Genomic DNA, 19,623 nt, shown 5'->3' on the forward strand with positions numbered 1-19,623 from the left:
TGGAATCATGTTCAATTGGTGTATTTCACAAAGTAAGGATCATAGACAAACATAGTGTGCATACTTGGAGTATGGCATAACTATTGTTTGGATAAACATAGTGTGCATGCTTGGAGCATGGCATGACTATTGTTTTGATTCAAGTAGAAAGTTGATTATTTGAATCATTATACAATGAATAATGAGTAATTAATATGGTGTTTAAATAAAAGGTGTTTTATTTACTCTCAAAGGTGCTTGGGGCAATATAGGATTAGTATTATTCTTGTGTTTCACTTTGCATGTTTTGACTTCCCGAATAACTAGGTTATTCAAACTCTCCACAGCCAATCATACTTTGGAAGTAGGTATAAGGCAAGACTGTCATGAATGAGTCTGTAGTTTGTCTAGGTAGCCTAGACATAGCTGCAATATTCATGAGTGTTCCTGGAATGAGATTCAAGCATTGGATTAAACCCACGCTCATTTGACTCACTTCATGGATTTTATCACGAGTGATCATGAGACGATAATATCTTATATTCTTCAAACCAAGAGATATGAGTTGCAGTCTACAAGTCGGTTACACATTGATTATGTGAAAACGCACCAGTAACTTGGTGCTATAAAACGCATTTTTGTGTGTGATTTGGTGCGTATATCGAGAAAGCATATGAGTCGAAGTTTATCCATTCCTTTTACCCTTAGAGGGATAAAAGCGATATCTGTGGGCCCCTCGATGATTTGGTGATGACAAACGTAAGTGCTAGGCCGGGCCTGGACTGATTTGATTTGTTCAATTAGTCAGTCGTCATAAATCGGAAATCGGGAAACAACAAATGGACAGAGAGAATTATTATAATCCATGTCTCAGTCCATATGATATCTAGAATGGAGGAATATATGATCCCTTATCTAATGAACACATCATTGACTAGATCAGAGTTCGACATCGACTTTTAAGAGCTATGATTGCTAGTCGGTTCGTACTTGCAATAATAGTTATTAGACTTATCCAAGTGGGAGACTGTTGGATTAGGTTTCTAAGCCCATAACTATAATTGGTATGTACTTGACCCGAGGGTAGCATGGTCCATTTGGGTTGCCTTCACCAGGATAATTTGATGGATTCTTGAGAAAAGCTTATTATGATGTGTTAATATATTATAAGTTATAATATATTAATAATCATATAATTTAATTAGTATTGATCAAGAATTAATTTGGAATTAATTTTGTGATCAAAAGATACTAATTAGATATATGGGGATTGATTTGGTAAATCAATAATTCTTATAGTGTGGGCCAATTGTTATGGGCTAAACCAATATGGTGGTCCATGGATAGTCCATGGAGGTTTAACCCATGGAGCCTAAGGAAATGAAAGGTCATGGGCATTAGGGTTTTGCATGTGTAACATCCCAAATTTCAAGCACAACAATTTTCATTTTTAATTAATTCACAACATAGTTTACCAAAACAATTCCCATGCCATGTCATTTGTAAAAAGAAACTTAACAATGTGTCTGAAAATCATATCGTCAAAAGTAAAATAAATCAGAGTACATTCCCAGAAAACTCTGTGCGGAAACCATGTGTGTGTGATGCGCTGCTACACCACCGGCTCCTTCCCCTTAGACGAAGACGTACCTGAAACCAAAACGAAAACTGTAAGCACAAAGCTTAGTGAGTTCCCCCATCATAACACATAATCACATACTCACATAGCATACATACTGCCGGGCAATTCTGGGGCGCCCGTCCAACCCATGTCAAGCCATTCTGGGGTGCTGACCTACCCATGTCAAACCCTTCTGGGGTGCTGACCTACCCATGTCGAGCCATTCTGGGGTGCTGACCTACCCTCCAGTCTTTCAACCGAGCACGGGGACTATTTCACCCCCTACTGCTAACACATAATATCATATCTCAATCATGTTGTTAGACATATCTGGGATGTCCGGCCTACCTGTTGGTCCTAACGACCGATTCGGGGACTAGTCCCCTCCTACTTATACTATCTCACATAACATAGCAAACTAGCATAATCACATATCAAGCAAACTAGCATTCTCGCATATCAAGCAATAGCAGACGAGACAATTATCACAAAGACAATCATCTCAGCTAAACAACTACTAGTGGGCCGCCCTTGGTGCCTTAGACCCACTTCTACTGGAAGGTAACTCACCTCGATGCCGTGTAGTGTCTGAAGTGTCCCCTGCGTGAAGATAGACTCTCCTCGACTCCTCAATCCCTACATGACGACCCTTATAAGTCATCAAATGGAATATATAACCCTACCCAGGGTCAACTCAAGTCCAGTCAAAGTCAATATTGGTCAAAGTCAACACCCAGTTGACCTGACTCGCCGAGTTGGTCTACCAACTCGTAGAGTCCATACTTCACTAACCCGATCCAACCCTCACTCTACTCGTCGAGTCTAGCAAGAACTCGACGGGTTCTCCTTCATTCAAACCATCGGGACCATCTTCATCCGACTCACCGAGTTCATCCTTGAACTCGTCGAGTTCATCTCCCTCATAAGAATGTGTCCGGTCTATGACTCGCCGAGTTGTATGAACACCTCGTCGAGTCCATCTTCAAAGATTGGGAGATTGCCTTGGACTCGCCGAGTCTACTCATGCACTCGTCGAGTCCCATGATTCCCAGTTCCCTTTTCGTGTCTAAACATCTACGGGACTTTCCTCCCTAACAACTGGTCCGTCCACGGAAAGGATTTGGTGGTCATTACACCGCGACTCGCCGAGTCCTAAGAACAACTCGTCGAGTCCATCCTTGAGCAATACTATACAGTCGATTTCAATGGGCCTTAACACCTCAAAACCATAGATTTGGCCCCCTAATGTCCGTTTCATACGTAAAGTTCCAAACTAGGTATACATGCAAGGGGACTTTGGCCCAAAAAGCCATAAAAGATGGCCTCCATGGTGCATGGGGTGTTCATGGCAAAAAAATGGGCACCTTTGTGCCATAAAAGCCCCCAATAGACCTGGATCTAACGCATACACTGACTTCCAACACTAAATCCTGAATACCACCTCTCTAGGGCTTAGAAAGATGAAGGAAAAGACCCAAAATCAAGATCTATAGACAAAGGTTCAGCTTCATACCTCCAATAAGTTGAAAATGAGCTCCAAACTCTGGATCTTCTTGTTTCCCCTTGGTCTCACAAGATCCTTTCCTCTTCTCAAGCTTCACAACCCACCAAAAAGCACCAAAATGGCCTTAGAACACACAAAAACGGCTAGGGTTTCGTTACACAGCTTTTTGGGAGTGATAAGGGCGATGGAGGCTGAGATAAGGTGTTTAAATAGGGTGCAAACCCTCAGATTTAGGGTTTCACTCAAACAACACCTACTCGCCGAGTCAGTCTCCGACTCGTCGAGTAGGTCACTTAAACTTCCTGCGGATCCGACTCTACTCGACGAGTTGGGCCACCAACTCGTCGAGTAGCAGAGAAAATACATACAATTCGTGAATAAAATACATACCAGGAAACAGGTGTTACAAATCTCCCCCACTTATTTTAGACTTCGTCCTCGAAGTCTGACATTAGGTCCTGAAAAAGCTCGGGGTAATGGTCCCTCATCTCGTCTTCCGGCTCCCAGGTCCATTACGAGCCCTTGCGGTGCCGTCACTGCACCTTTACCAGCTCCACCCTCTTGTTCCTCAGATCCCTTGACCTCCTGTCAAGGATTGCCATTGGCCGCTCGATGTAGTTCAGGCTATCATCCACCTGAATATCCTCCAAAGGTACCACTGCCGAATCGTCCACCAGACACTTCCGCAACTGGGGGACGTGAAAGGTGCTATGAATCTGACTGAGTTTGGTTGGCAGATCCAGCCTATATGCCACCTTGCCCACCCGGGCTATAACCTTGAAGGGTGAAATATACCTGGGGCCCAGCTTGCCCCGCTTCCTGAATCGAATAACGTCCTTCCATGGCGACACCTTCAGGATCACCATATCCCCGACCTGGAACTCCAGATCCGATCGACGCTTGTCGGCATAACTTTTCTGCCGACTCTGAGCAGTCTGAAGCCTGCTCCGAACCTGCTGGATCTTCTCCGTAGTCTTGAGTACCACTTCGGTACTCCCTACGACTCTCTGTACGACCTCTCCCCAGCATATCGGGGTCCTGCACTTCCTCCCATTCAACCTCTCGAAATGAGGACGGTCGATGCTCGCATGATAGCTATTATTATAAGAGAACTCCGCCAACGGAAGGTAAATATCCCAACTGCCTCCGAAATCTATAACACATGCCCGCAGCATATCCTCCAGAGTCTGGATGGTCTGCTCACTCTGACCATCCGTCTGCGGGTGAAAGGCGGTGCTAAAGTGCAGACGAATACCCAGCTCATCATGAAACTTCTTCCAAAACCTGGAAGTGAACCACACGTCCCTGTCGGAAATCACTGAAACTGGCACCCCGTGCCGCGCCACTACCTCTCTAATGTAGATGTCGGCCAACTTCTCAGCCGAAATACTCTCCTGAATCGGAATAAAATGGGCGCTCTTGGTCAATCGATCAACGATGACCCAAATCAAATCCACTCCTCGCGCGGTTCTGGGAAGCTTTGTAATGAAGTCCAAAGTAATATCCTCCCACTTCCACAACGGGATATCCAACGGCTGGACCTTGCCGTGAGGTCTCTGGTGCTCAGCCTTGACCTTCCTGCAGGTCAGACACCTCTCCACAACCCAAGCTATGTCCCTCTTCATACAGGGCCACCAATAATCGAGACCAAGATCCCCGTACATCTTCGTCGCCCCGGGATGGATAGAGAACCTAGATTTGTGCGCCTCTGCCATCAATACCTGGCGCACACCCCCATGATAAGGGACCCACACCCTATGGTGAAGAGTCAACAATCCCCGGCTATCATAGTCGAAGGAGGAAACCTAACCCACAATTCGCTCACTCTTCCGATGTTCCTCCTTCATGGCCTCCTGTTGGGCCTCCCGAATCTGCTCCAACAGCGGAGCCACAACTATCATCCTCAGACAAATGTCCTTGATCGGCGCTGCCTTGCGGCTAAGCGCATCGGCCACGACATTGGCCTTCCCCGGGTGGTAGAGGATCTCGCAATCATAAACCTTCACCACATCAAGCCACCGACGCTGCCTCATATTCAGATTTGGCTGGTCCATGAGATACCTCAGGGTCTTGGGGTCCGTGTAAATGGTACAAAGAACCCCATAGAGGTAATGACACCAAATCTTGAGGGCGAAAACAACAGCCCCCGGCTCCAAATCGCGCGTCGGATAATTCGCCTCGTGAGGCTTCAGCTGCCTCGAAGCGTAAGCAATAACATGCCCCCTTCTGCATCAATACCGCACCCAAACCTGAGATGGACGCGTCGCAATATACAACAAAATCCTCCATACCCTCCGGCAGGGCTAAGATTGGCGCCTCGCACAATCTCTGTCTCAATGTCTCAAACGCAGCCTGCTGCTCAGGCCCCCAGCGAAACACCACGGCTTTCCTTGTCAGCCTGTTCAGGGGTACGACTATCTTGGAGAAGTCCTGAATGAATCTCCGATAGTAGCCTGCCAATCCCAGGAAGCTCCGAATCTCAAATGGAGACCTCTAAACCTCCCACCTCATCACGGCCTCCACCTTGGCCGGATCAACCGAAATCCCATCCTGGTTGACAAGATGCCCAAGAAACTGCACCTCGCGCAACCAAAACTCACACTTGGAGAACTTAGCATACAAGCTCTCCCTCCTCAAAGTATCCAGAACCTCCCGCAAGTGCTCCTCATGCTGCTCTCGCGTCTTGGAATAAACCAAGATGTCATCAATGAAAACTATCATAGACCGATCCAACATCGGTCTGCACACGCGGTTCATGAGATCCATGAACGCCGCAGGAGCATTGGTGAGCCCGGAAGGAATCACCACGAACTCATAGTGGCCGTAACGCGTCCGAAAAGCCGTCTTCTGCACATCCTCCTCTCTGACCTCATTTGGTGATATCCTGAGCGCAAATCAATCTTGGAGAACCAAGATGCTCCCTGTAGCTGGTCAAAGAGGTCGTCAATCCTCGGGAGTGGGTAACGGTTCTTCACCGTTACCTTATTCAGCTCCCTATAATCTATACACATCTGATGCGACCCGTCCTTCTTCTTCACAAACAGAATCGGGGCTCCCTAGGGTGAACTGCTCGGTCTAATGAATCCCTTGTCTAACAGCTCCTGCAACTGTGTAGACAACTCCTGCATCTCAGGAGGAGCCAACCGATACGGTGCCTTTGCTATCGAAGCCGCACCAGGGACTAGGTCGATCCTGAACTCTACCTGCCGCTCCGGAGGTATCCCAGGCATCTCATCGGGGAATACATCCGCTAACTCTCGTACCACTGGCACATCGCCCACCGTCGCCTTACCCGCCTCCCGGGTGTCCATAACATAGGCGACATATCCTGCACAACCCTGCTGAAGGTAGCGTTTAGCCCTCGCTGCTGAACATAAAGCTGGCCCTCGCTGTGGCCTCTCGCCTTGAATCACCAGCTCTCCCCCACTTGGGGTCCTGATTCGCACCAACTGTTGCGCGCAGTCGATCACCGCCCCATTGGGGCTCAACCAATCCATGCCTATAATCACCTTGTTCCCACGCAACGGAATGGGAACCAAGTCTACCAAATAACGCTCCTCGAACAACCTCAGAAAACAGTCCCTGAAAACCTTTGACGCTCGTACTGATCGATCATCCGCAATCTCGACCTCTAGAGGGCAATCCAACATGCCCGAGGTCTCAAAAAACTTCTTGCTAAGCGCAAGAGAGACAAATGATCGGGTAGCACCTGAATCAAGCAACACCTGAACTAGGATACCGTTCACATGGAACGATCCTAAACAGAGCATAAACATAACATATCAAAATCACAGCAACATAAAATAAGAACATAAGGAAGAAACCATACCCGTCACCACGTCGGGCGCGGCGCGTGCCTCCTCGTTTGTCAACTGAAATGCTCGGCTCCTCACCATTGGAGCCTCTGCCTAGACCTTCCGGTTATCCGCAACTCGTGTTGTCGCTGGAGTCGGCGCCACCACTGGCGCTGCTGCTGACACTGCTGACAATCTAGGGCAGTTGGCCTTTTATGGCCCCTCTGATTGCAATGAAAGCAACTCAGGTCTGATGTCTGGACTGTGGGGGCGGCGACAGTGCAATCCCTTCCAAAGTGCCCCATCTTGCCGCACTTGTAGCAGCCTGACGATCCCGCTCTACAAGCTCCCTTATGCGGCCTGCCGCATTTCCTGCAGCGGCTCTGACCCGTCTGGCCCTTCGGCCTAATGTCGGATCCCTTGGGCTTCTTCCCCGAAGCCCCAGTAACTTGTCCCTCCTCTGCCTTCCTCTTTCTGATGTGCTCCAAGTCTATCTCTCTCTCCCTCGCCCTGGTAATCATGGAATCCATGGTCGGACATGCTGAGAAGCTGACATGCTCCCGGATATCAGCTCTCAACATGTCGTGATAGCGGGTCCTCCACATATCCTCATCTCTCGCATACTGGGGCACCAACAATGCCCTCTCCCGGAACTTGGTGGTAATCTCTGCCACCGTCTCTGTCGTCTGTCTCATATCAAGGAAATCCCTAGCCAACTGCTGAAGCTCCACAGCTGGCGCAAACTCAGCCCTGAACCTGGTCACAAAGTCTGATCAAGTCATAGCCTCGATGGCTGGGGCTCCCAACGAGTCACCAACTGACTCCCACCAATCTCTAGCTCTATTCCTCAAACATCCCGCAGCAAAGCGGACCTTCGACCCCTCCGGCAGAAGCTCGTCAACTGCGCAGACTCGATGTCTGCGATCCATCTCCTGGCAGCAATGAGGTCCTTAACCCCATGAAAATCCGACGCACCACTCCCTCTAAAGTTCTTGAAGGACAGTGTGCGCTTACCCGACTGGCTAGACGCTGAGTCCCTCCTGAATGCCTGGAGGCGATCCTCCATCAACTTGATAATCCCCTCCTTGATCGACCCGAAGATGATAGGGGTCGACTCAAGGATACCTCTAGTGATCTCAGACGCGATGAACTCGCGTAACCCGTCATCAACCTGCTCGGATCCTGCGCCCGAGCCTGACCCTGATCCTGATCCTGAACCTCCCGCTCCATGTCGTGTGGTCACCATACTGAAAATAAACACATAAACGTCAGGATCACACATGCCCTTGAGAGGTCTCACACACTCTCCAAGTTTCCTGGTTTCATCTCGGCCCTCCTTGACTCGAGTACGAATCCTCTGCTTCCAGTAGTACGGGCCCATACTACCTTCCACATCTATCCGTACTTTCCTCAAGGATTGCGTCAACTTGTTCTTTCTCAAAACTCTTTGACTCAGATTTTTTTTTTTTTGAAAACCATTTTCCTTGTAAAAATCTTTTAATCCCTCGGTTTGAGTCCAGACACCCCCGAGGGTGTGTCCGAATCCCTCAAACAAGGGCTCTGATACCAACTTGTAACATCCCAAATTTCAAGCCCAAAAAATTTCATTTTTAATTAAGTAATTCACAGCATAGTTTACCAAAACAATTCCCATTCCATGTCATTTGTAAAAAGAAACTTAACAATGTGTCTGAAAATCATATCGTCAAAAGTAAAATAAATCAGAGTACATTCCCAGAAAACTCCGTGCGGAAACCATGTGTGTGTGTGTGTGATGCGCTGCTACACCGCCGACTCCTTCCCCTTAGACGAAGAGGTACCTGAAACCAAAACTAAAACTGTAAGCACAAAGCTTAGTGAGTTCCCCCATCATAGCACATAATCACATAATCATATAGCATAAATGCTGTCGGGCAATTCTGGGGCGCCCGTCCTACCCATGTCAAGCCATTCTGGGGTGCTGACCTACCCATGTCAAGCCATTCTGGGGTGCTGACCTACCCATGTCGAGCCATTCTGGGGTGCTGACCTACCCTCCGGTCTTTCAACCGAGCACGGGGACTATTTCACCCCCTACTGCTAACACATAATATCATATCTCAATCATGTTGTCAGACATATCTGGGGTGTCCGACCTACCCGTTGGTCCTAACGACCGATTCGGGGACTAGTCCCCTCCTACTGATACTGTCTCACATAACATAGCAAACTAGCATAATCACATATCAAGCAAACTAGCATCCTCGCATATCAAGCAATAGCAGACCAGACGATTATCACAAAGACAATCATCTCAGCTAAACAACTACTAGTGGGCCGACCTTGGTGCCTTAGACCCACTTCTACTGGAAGGTAACTCACCTCGATGTCGTTTAGTGTCTGAACTGTCCCCTACGTGAAGATCGACTCTCCTCGACTCCTCAATCCCTACATGACGACCCTTCTAAGTCATCAAATGGAATATAAAACCCTACCCAGGGTCAACTCAAGTCCATTCAAAGTCAATATTGGTCAAAGTCAACACCCAGTTGACCTGACTCGCCGAGTTGGTCTACCAACTCGTCGAGTCCATACTTCACTAACCCGATCCAACCCCGACTGTACTCGTCGAGTCTAGCAAGAACTCGACGGGTTCTCTTTCATTCAAACCATCGGGACCATCTTCATCCGACTTGCCGAGTTCATCCTTGAACTCATCGAGTTCATCTCCCTCATAAGAATGTGTCCAGTCTATGACTCGCTGAGTTGTATGAACAACTCGTCGAGTCCATCTTCAAAGATTGGGAGATTGCCTTGGACTCGTCGAGTCTGCTCATGCACTCGTCGAGTCCCATGATTCCCAGGTCCCTTTTCGTGTCTAAACATCTACGAGACTTTCCTCCCTAACAACTGGTCCGTCCACGGAAAGGATTTGGTGGTCATTACACCGCGACTCGTCGAGTCCCAAGAACAAATCGTCGAGTCCATCCTTGAGCAATACTATACAGTCGATTTCAATGGGCCTTAACACCTCAAAACCATAGATCTGGCCCCCTAATGTCCATTTCATATGTAAAGTTCCAAACTTGGTACACATGCAAGGGGTCTTTGGCCCAAAAAGCCATAAAAGATGGCCTCCATGGTGCATGGGGTGTTTATGGCAACAAAATAGGCACCTTTGTGCCATAAAACCCCCCAATAGACCTGGATCTAAAGCATACACTGACTTCCAACACTAAATCCCGAATACCACCTCTCTAGGGCTTAGAAAGATGAAGGAAAAGACCCAAAATCAAGATCTATAGACAAAGGTTCAGCTTCATACCTCCAATAAGTTGAAAATGAGCTCCAAACTCTGGATCTTGTTGTTTCCCCTTGGTCTTACAAGCTCCTTTCCTCTTCTCAAGCTTCACAACCCACCAAAAAGCACCAAAATGGCCTTAGAACACACAAAAACAGCTAGGGTTTCGTTACACAGCTTTCTGGGAGTGATAAGGGCGATGGAAGCTGAGATAAGGTGTTTAAATAGGGTGCAAACCCTCAGATTTAGGGTTTCACTCAAACAGCACCTACTCGCTGAGTCAGTCTCCTACTCGTCGAGTAGGTCACTTAAACTTCCTGCGGATCCGACTCTACTCGACGAGTTAGGCCACCAACTCGTCGAGTCCCAGAGAAAATACATACAATTCTTGAATAAAATACATATCAGGAATTAGGTGTTACAGCATCGATGAAACCCTAGACCATGAAACACTATAAAAAGGACCCATAGTCACCAAAATCGGTACCTATGCTTTCTAAGGAGGAGATAGCCGATTTTGGGTGACAAGAAGCTTCTCTCAAAAAGTCATCTTTTATTCATGGTGTTTGTGAACAATTTGAGGTGCAACACTTGGGGCACTAAGTTCTTAAAGGACAAAGTCTTTCAAGCAACACCAAATACATCAAGACTTCAAGCCACATAAAAGGTATGTTACTCTAACTAGTATCTTGTATTGTTTATGACAAATTGCATGCTAGTTATAGGTTTAATGCCTTGGAAACCATTTGCATGTATAATTAGTGAAAACATAGATCCAAGGTATTTAGGGTTGTATGTGCACCATAGGATGTTGTAGTATACCAAAACCCAACAAAATCCTCGAGTGTTGCGCATGAATAAAACAAGAAATGTATTTTGTTAATAATTTCTATTGCATTTGTGATTAACTATGTAATAATAATTTTTATACATAAAATCAAAAAGTGGATATAAAATATTGTCATTATCTTGAAACATATGATAGAAGAGACGTCTATTACAAATTATACCTATAATGGTTGAAGTTGATGATGTTTAATAAATGAATATATTTTTTAAACATAATATATTATTATTTTGATATGAAATTTTTTTCCTAATAAATGAAAATAATTTTGCCACTTGTCAATCTCTCATGAGTTTTGACACTTGTCATTTTATGGTATTTGTGAAATAAATATTATCCACTTGTCAATTTCTGATTTGTTTCAAATTTTAAAATTATATTCATATACTTATATATGTAAAGTATTAAATATAATATATATGAAATTAAATTGCAATGAATGCGTTTCTTCCTTTCTTATTTCAAAGTTTTACATTAAAAAATATTTACTACTTACACTTTAATGTTTAATCTTTTTTTTTAAATTAACTCGTATAATATACAGGTCTCACACCTAATAAATAATAAAGAATGTCAAGTGGTTAAAAAGTTTTACATTAATTTGTGATAGTTAATAATTAAGAATATTAAAATTAGTATAATAAATATAAATATATATCTTGAATCATATTATTCGAAATGCCTCTTATAAAATAATACAAGTTTTATATTTAGATAAATAAAATAAAATAATATAAATATCCTTTATAGTGATTAATTTCATATCTTGATAAATATAATAATAAAATATAAAGATAGTAACTTAAATCAATACATATGTTCTAAAACAATTAGTACTAATTTAAACTTATTGCTAATGAAGTATCTTAAATCATGACATATGTTCTAAACAATCAGCACATAAAAAAAATAACTTTAATTTCATATCGTAATAAATGAACAATAATAAAATATCAGCTAATGGTGGTAAAAATTAGGCAAGAAACTCATAGTTTGATTATTACACGCCTTAAGAAAATATTCTATTTTAGATTTATTGATAATCATCTCATACGAATAAGATGTTTGTTAGTTGAAATGATCTATCAGTTTTAGTCTCCGTTTGATAGACATCTTTTCAGGTTCAAACAAATCTTTTTGACTGAATGGACCGGAAAGACTGTTTGATTTGCATAAAAAAATGGGTCTTTCTCAGTAAGATATGTCTTTCCCAGAAAGCCACAAAATCATATCTTTATGACTAAATGAATTGAAAAGACAATTGCGCCCCAAACATCGTCTCTTTCTTTCTTGGATTATTATTATTTTTTAAATATATTTTTTAAATTTCTTTTTGTATTGGATTATTACTTTTTACTAGGTTATTATATATTAATAAATATTATTTATAATATATAATATTTATATATTAACAAATATTACTTTATTGTATTATTAGTTTCTTTTAACTAATTTTTTTTATTTCATTTTTATTGGATTAATATTTTTTGGACAACACCACTACCGTCCTAATTTATTATAAAAAATTTTATCCATCCCATCAATATCAGACATAAATCGGGTCAAGAATCACACGTTGGATTATAAAATAACAACATAACATCAACTTGAAAAACAAGAAACTAAAAACAACATAATCGACATTCTATTTGGATTTTAATTGACTTGTGTTTAATTACTTTGTATGGCAAGTTGTATTTGGATTTTTAAATGATTATTGTGTAATTTTGATTTATATGACAATTTGCATTTTTTATAATTATTCAACAACTTCATCCATCACAGTATAAAACAGCAGGGTAATATAATCATTTTTCATCATTCAGCACAATCATTCAGATGTACAATCAAACAGCCAGGTTTCTTTTCCAATCAGAATGACTTTCTCATACAGCACTTTTCCAGAAAACACTTTTCCAAACTGAAACTATCAAACAAGACCTTAATATTATAACTTTTCAACTTTTCATTAAGAATTTAAGCAAGCGCAGCTCAAAAGACATAAGATGTGTGAGTGGCATTTCAAGTAAGTTAACGTCAGAGAAAACAATATTTTGCTCAAAATATCAGAGAGTAAAGAGATGTCAGAAAGATCTCTATTTTCAACTATTAGTTTTAATATCATAACTTTTCAACTTTCCACTAAGAATTTAAGCAAGCACAACTCAAAAGACATAAGATGTGTGAGTGACATTTCAATTAAGTTAACATCGAAGAAAACAATATTTCACTCAAAATGACCGGAGAATAAAGGATGTGAGAAAGATCTCTAATCTGAAAAGAGGGGAAAAGATGTGTGATGGGGATAATGATTTAGCGGTGACGCCCAGCATTAGAGACGACGATCAACTGATATTAGAGGGAATAATTGACACTTAGTTTTTTGGGTATTAGTAGTGACAATTGTCGCAACTATTGAGGTCGCATAAATAGGGGTGAGCAAAACCGGAACTGAAAAACCGAAAAAAAATAAAGGTTTGGGTTTGAAGTTTTTAAAAACCGATAAATTATGTTCGGTTTCAGTTTTGGGAATGTAAAAACCGAGCGAAACCGAACCAAACCCAATTGTGTTTAATATATTTATTATATATGCCACACACACACACACACACACACACACATATATATATATATATATATATATATATATATATATATATATATATATATATATATATATATATATATATATATATATATATATATATATATATATTGTGACTTAAAAACACAAATAGAATCTTGGTTTGGTGGTTAAGACGTTGGTGGCTTATGCATGAGGTTGTAGATTCAATTCTTGTCTCCCTATACTTTGTTTTATTTTACTCAACCAATCTCATCATAAATCTGCCACCCTCATGTTTTACGCTATTAACTTTGAGTTCCACATCGCTTGAAGGATTAAAACATACATGAATTCAAATCTCACATAGTATTAGGGACATAGTTGGGATTCATCAATAGATGGACAACACAAAATTTTCCTTCTTCAGTATCATACTATCATTTGTGAGTTTATTTCAAATATTAATCAAATCATGCATGCTTTTGATCTTTGTGGCCGATGTATATATATCTCGTAAACTTGTTACAATACATTTCATACAAAATGTTGAATGAAACTTTATAAATCCTCTGTTATGAACAAGGAAGAAAAACAAAGGACTGAAAAACAGAAGAGAAACATATGATGCTTAATGCTTAATCTTATTCAACATATGGAAACATTACATGTATTTAAAGGAAAACAAAAGAGTTATAAATCTAAGCAATACGTAATACTTGTTAAGTAAGCACACAACTTCCTAATCTAACTAAAATACTTAAAATAAGAAGGATTTTCCCAAAATATCAATGCACTTAGTGGCGGGGATATGCATAAGAAAGTTGGTTCCAATGACCCACCTAATTTTTCTAATTTATCTAAAATTTCTATAGAATTTTTTTTGTGACATACCTTAGAAAAAATTTAGGACCTACCTTATGAATAAAATCTTTGAATTTGTATAGAAAATTTTCTATAGAAAAATTAGTGAATCATGTGGTTTTCTATTCTAGACTCGCCACTCCATATGCTTATAAATCCGATTAACCCCACAATCACTCCCTTAATCGGATTGGTCATACCACTCGTTCACATCAGTGCTGAATCACCGTCTTCCCAAACCATCCCGACTTTTCCCGGACACCCGACCTCCACCTTGATTACGTCCAAACTTGTAACGCCTCTAAAATCACAACCAATTTAAACTTTTCAAAACAACCCATTTAGTAATAAAAGTGTTTACAAAACCATTGTTTCCAAAACATGATTTAAAATCAGAGTCTCCAAAGATCCAATCAGTAGTAAAACCAAGGATGTGTACGATTACGCCTTCGCCTCGTCACGATCCTCTGAAGAGCCTGAAACCATAAAGTAAAATTGTAAGCACAAAGCTTAGTGAGTTTCTCCCAAAGTACCAACACACAAACATATAACGTATATAAATAACAGCATGTACTGAGTCCACAACTAAAAGACTGGATTATCCCTATGCCCACAGTATAAGTCTGGCTTGCCTATCGGGCCCATAGCTCATATCTGACTTGCTCCTGATCCCACAACATAAGTCTGGCTTGCCCTCGGGGCCCACAACTTATGTCTAGCTTGCTCCCTGACCCAATCAGCCATCAGACTGAAATACCCTCAAGCCAACAGTATGAGTCTGGCATGTCATCCGGTCCTCAGCTCGTATCTGGAATGCACCTGAGCTCTCAGTATGAGTCTGGCATGCCCTACCCGGCCCTCAAATCATATCTAGAATGCTCTAGGGTTTATTGGATACAACACAAAGCAGTACAACCTCAACCCAACACAATATGTCGACATATAACAGATAACAAACATATAAAGATAATCATGCAGACAGAATCACGGGTAGTCCTATTGATTTACCAGACTAGTACATCGACAACTAGCATATAACCATGCATATCTATTCCATACTCAGCATGTCAGTGTGTAACAGGATACCAATCCAATGGGTCGACCTTGGTGCCTTGGACCCCTAATTACAGTGAGGAAAACTCACCTGAAGCGGTTGAATATCTCAGACAAATTCTGAGACCGCTGATCTGGAAATCCCCGTACGCTAGCATCATCAAATATCATCCAATTAATAATTGAATCTCGACCCATAATCAAGAATCTGAATTACTTGCCTAATGACCAGGGTAAAAGACCATTTTATAATTTTTCTTACTTGGCCTAAAACCAAGGCCCGATATGGCACAACTTCCTAATTGGGCCCAAAAACCATCATGAATCAAATTCCAAGAAAGACCATAATCAATCCATGGCCCAATGTCAGAAGTCCAATGGTCCAACAAATCCCAAACCAAAAGACCCAAAATTACACATCCTAGAGAGTACGCTCGGCGTAACAGAAGTGTACGCCCCACGTACTTACCCTCTAAGTGCAATGCACAAGTCCATAAAGCACTGAAACTCAATTTATACTGAGCGTACAGCTGAGTACGCCTAGCGTACTCATCAGGGGCCAAAAATTCACATTAAGCTCTTATTGGGTTAAGTCAAAGGCACCCAACCACATCACTTAACCCTAAATGATGTCTTAAACCATAAAGCCGAAACCTTTATGTGACAACCAGGAAATTTTGATCCAGCAAAGTATATCTACAGATAGTATAAAACCATATCACAAAATTTTTCTGATAAACATTGAAAATTTAATGAGAAGGATCAAAAGTTTATAGAAATTCAAATTTGCATGAATGATGTTTAAGTTTGGATTAATAAGTTAAAAACCTCAAATTGTGGTTGAAACACTCAAGTTGGGCCAAGAAACCCTCGGACCGAGAACCCATACCCTCGAATCGAGAACCTTATGCGAGGGGAGGGTGATTTCGGTCACCTTAACCAAGAACCCCTTGGTTTTCTGTGGCTTCAAACCCGAGGACCTCCTCCTCGGTAGATGGGTTGCCGGTTGGGTGCAAGACCTGAAAAGTTGGCCTTGTGGTGTGACATCCAAAGTTTACATGCTATTACCCTACATACCTCCATGAAAGACAACTAAATACTCTTCAAACATCCATACCACACATACTAATATCCCATACAACAAAAACCTTCTCTTTCCTCCCTCCATAAAGACCTCGGCCAAGAGTGGGTTATCCCACTCTTGCCATTTCATTCTTGCTCCCACTCTCTTCTTATTCTCTCTAAAACAAGGTTGAAATCTTCCAAAAATCACCAACTCAAGGATGGTCCTAAGCATTTTGGTAAGCATTTTTGTGTATCTTAAGTAGTTCTATGCATTTTTAGGTTAATTTCATCATGTTTACACATATTTTCATATGTGAAACCCTTAGGATAATCACACTTCCAAGAAGTTTGTCAACTTCCCACAAGAAGCTAGGCTCGAAAATATTCATCTTCTTCCTTCAAATCATCCACAAAATCAACTCAAGGTGAGCTTCATACCCCCATTTTTCGAGTTTTTCATGCTTTTAGGGAGGGGGGGGGGATACAAGTCAAAATATGTTTGTCTCATGGATATTTGCATGTTTCATTCTTATTATTTGAATATGGTATAATATTCGTATAAAATGTGGTTATCACCATTATTTTTACACAAAAATCGTGTTATATAAGTTTGATATGCAAAGTGACAAAGATATAACTTATTATATGATACAAATATCAACAGGAAAGTATGAGTTGTAAAATTTCAAGATTTTTGGTAACTTTTACTAAAAATGGCATTTCTAGCAACAAATGGTCATATTTTAGCCATTACTGTTTTGGTGGGTTACAACCCAAAAATATTATGTTTTTGTAACATATATTAACACAAGACAAGATTACAACTTTATATTTATATAAAATATTATATAAATAGTCTACACAAAAACATACAAGGCAAACTATAATTGGTATAGTTTGGGAGTCACAAAACCACACTTTCATAAATTTTCAATGGTATAATTATTTCATTATACAAGAAAAAGAGAGTCGTAGTTCACGTAAATCTGTTAATGCTCTAATGAGACATTCTCTTCACCGTACCTACCTAGCGTACACTTTAAGTCTTGCATTATAACCAGAGTCTCCTGGAGGGAGAGCGATATAGTTGTGTATAGATCTATACGAGATTGACAACCACACACCTAAGTTGTTCGCTACAGTTAGACCGACAAGTCTAGGGTGACAAATATCTACCGATTCCGACACCTGAAGAACGTCGTTCAGGCATAACAGTCATATTAAACATGGTTATAATAACTCACATAGGGATTAACAATACTACTTGGTTTACAGGAAGCTTGCACTTCATCAGTTTTATAAAAATATAAAACTCCATATATTGTTTACATTTCTGGTCTTAGGGTTTAAGACTACAATTCACATATAAAAAAATATTGGATTTTATGGAAACATACATTATCATATTTACAAGGAAAAGATACAAAAGAGTTACATTTTTAGTCTTGGATATAAGACGTACAACCTATTTTTATAGAAAATATCAGATTTTCTGGAAGTATACAAAACCATTTTAAGCAAAACAGTTACAAACCCTTTCCATTCAAAAATGCTTATGAACTCACCAACTTAATTGTTGACGCTTTTCAAAATCACTTGTATTCTAAGGGAACCAGTAAACAAGTATCCAAATCTTTTGAGAACAGGAGTTGCAGAATCATGGATTTCTACATTTCAGTTATTTGATGTTTACTTTTGAAGAAACACAGTGTGTAAGAAAAACTATGTAAACTTGTATTCTCAATGTATGATGTTTAGGTTGCTATGATTCATTTACATTCAACTGTTATGATACTAAACAATGACGTCATCCGCCCCTAGACGTTTCCGCCGTCCTGGTTCGGGGGTGTGACAGATTTGTATAAGAGCATTGTTTATAGTGAACTAGTATATCAAACCATACAAGATATACAACTATAAATAAATGGGACTAAAACACTTTGACTAAAAGTATATTTTAAAAATATAAGTAATTTATAAAAGTGTACATACATGCATGCATATTAGAAATAATGTTATAATAAGAAGTATTTAGAAGAGTTGGACATCGCGATTAAACTTAGACAGTTATGTAATCATATCTAGGGTAAACTTAGACAGTTAGGAGTGGTCGTGGTGGACAACAAATCTAAAACTTACCAACCTTATACCAAAAAGCTCTAAGAACCGAACCTAAAGAATTAAAATACTATAGGAGTATTTTAGCACATTATAAACCTTTCATGTATTTCTCGTACTTATATTCTCGTACAGGAACGATGGCAGGTTTCCACAACCCAGGAGACCCCTACTTCCCCAACCAGGGGTATTGAGGGTGGATTGAGGAGGATCTTGAGGAGGATCCCGAGGAGATCATGGAAGAGGAGCCAGAGGAAGAGTTTGAAGAAGAGCTGGAGGAAGAAAAAGAGGAAGAGGAAGAGGAGGAATCTGTTGGATTAGTGTCTAAGTCCATAACTATATTTGGTATGTACTTGACCCGACCAGGCATGGTCCATTTGGGTTGCATGGCATCATGCACTTGGATAGACTAAATGAGAGAAATAAGACACGTATGGTTATTAATATATTATTAGTTCTAATATATTAATAATAAGAATAATAATATTTAATTAGTATTGATCAAGAATTAATTTAGAATTAATTATGTGATCAAAAGAAGACTAATTAAATATATGGGTTAATTGTGTAAATCTTCCATAACTTATATAGTGGGCCAAAGCTCCATGGATAATCAAGTTGGGTTAAACCCATAGGATACTCCATGGATGCTCCATGGAGGTTACTTAACCCATGGGTCATGGAAATGAAAGGTCATGACAATTAGGGTTTACATGGTGTAACCCTAATTGTAACATACTATATAAGCATCATATTATTCACCAAAATCAGCGGCTATGTGTGATAGAAAGGGCTAGCCGATTTGATGAAGTGTTCCAATTCTCTCAAGTTATTCCAAGTGTATTTGGTGTTGTGTGAACCATTTGAGGTGTCATACTTGGGGCACTAGGCACTCAAGCTTCATGAAGTCATTCTACATCAAAGAGGTATGTAAT

Source organism: Lactuca virosa, chromosome 6 (genome assembly GCF_052849685.1).
Source record: "Lactuca virosa cultivar CGN04683 chromosome 6, Lactuca_virosa_CGN04683_v6, whole genome shotgun sequence".
Lineage (NCBI taxonomy): Eukaryota > Viridiplantae > Streptophyta > Magnoliopsida > Asterales > Asteraceae > Lactuca > Lactuca virosa.